The sequence below is a fragment of the Dipodomys merriami genome, unplaced genomic scaffold, assembly GCF_024711535.1.
Source record: "Dipodomys merriami isolate MVZ:Mamm:240054 unplaced genomic scaffold, mDipMer1.0.p SCAF_75, whole genome shotgun sequence".
Lineage (NCBI taxonomy): Eukaryota > Metazoa > Chordata > Mammalia > Rodentia > Heteromyidae > Dipodomys > Dipodomys merriami.
The window spans coordinates 6,521,005-6,522,500 of NW_027206346.1; positions in this window are offsets into that span (position 1 = coordinate 6,521,005).

The window sequence follows — 1,496 nt, forward strand, 5'->3', positions numbered from 1 at the left end:
AAAACAGAGCCAACTTATCCATAAGACAGGTAGGGCACAAAACCTCTCGGCTGGTCAGTAAAGAAAAACCCCAGGCAAAGGCTCACCGGCCCGGTGGTACCGGTGGCAGCCGGTGGCAGCCGGTGGCTCACTGCCCATCATCCGCCTGAGGTGCTGAGCGAGGAGGCTGAGACCTGAGGATAGTGGGTCAAAGCCAGCCCGGGCAGGAAAGTCCATTTGAGACTCTTCATCTCGATGGGTCACCCAAAACGCCAGGAGCGGAGGTGGACTTGGGGGAAAAATGCCCCAGTGAAGATTTCCTCGGGGCTGAATTACTACCGTGTCATGCAAGAGCACGAGCTCCCAGAGGACAGTACTGTACCTCTGGTTCCGGGCGGGCAGAACCCGGTGCGCGGACTCATTATGGTGACAGGGGGGGGAAAAAAAAAAAAAAAAATCCCAGAGGTGAGGTGGGCTGGGCTGGGCATGTGTCTTAGCGTGCTTGAAGCCCTGGGTTCAATTCCTCAGTACCACCTAGACAGAACAAGCCCAGAAGAGCCTCGAGTGGTAGGGCAGTGACCCTGAGCATAAAGAAACTCTGGGACAGTGCTCAGGCCCGGAGCCCAAGCCCCGGGCGGGACTGGCCAAAAGGAAAAGCAAATGATGATAATAACCAACTATAACAACCTATAGGTATGTGTATGTCAGAACTCTCACTACCCACTGCCGGGTAGGTGAGGACTGACTGACCGACTGAGTGACTGACCCGACCCGTGTTTTGCCCCTCCCGCCGCCCCATCCACCTTGTCGACGACGAACGCGCGCCATCTAGTGGTGGTTTTGTGAATTGCAGTTTTGTCTCCTGAAATGCATGAAAACCAAAAAACCACGCATTGACTGACTGAGAAAACCGGCCTTATGTCCTTCTCTTCCAGGCCCAGGCTGGCTGGCCCCGAGAGAGACTGCCTTCTTTTCAGAGAAGGGGTGGGGTGGGGATGATGATGTGCCTCGTTGGAATATGGGGCCCATGCATAGGCAGGCAGGCAGGCAGGCAGGCAGGCAGGCAGGCAGGCAGGCAGGCAGGCAGGCAGGCAGGCAGGCAGGCAGGCAGGCAGGCAGGCAGGCAGGCAGGCAGGCAGGCTCGGAGTGGGACCGTTGTGTGTTGGAGCGCCAGCAGCTCAAGCCCCAGGATTGACTGGAAAGTCGAGAGGAAAAGGAGGGAGGGAGTGCGGGCGGGCGAGCGGGAGGGAGTGCGGGCGGGAGGGAGGGAGGGAGGGAGGGAGGGAGGGAGGGAGGGAGGGAGAGAGAGAGAGAGAGAGACTGAGAGACTGAGACTGAGAGAGACTGAGAGACAGAGAGACAGAGACAGAGACAGACAGACACACAGAGACACAGAGAAAGAAGAGACAGAGACGTGGTGAATTGGCCCGGCTGGCCTACGTGCTCTGTCGCATCCCATCTTTGAGTTTCCTCCCTCCACCCCTCCCCCTTGGATGTGTGCGCGCACGCACACAGAA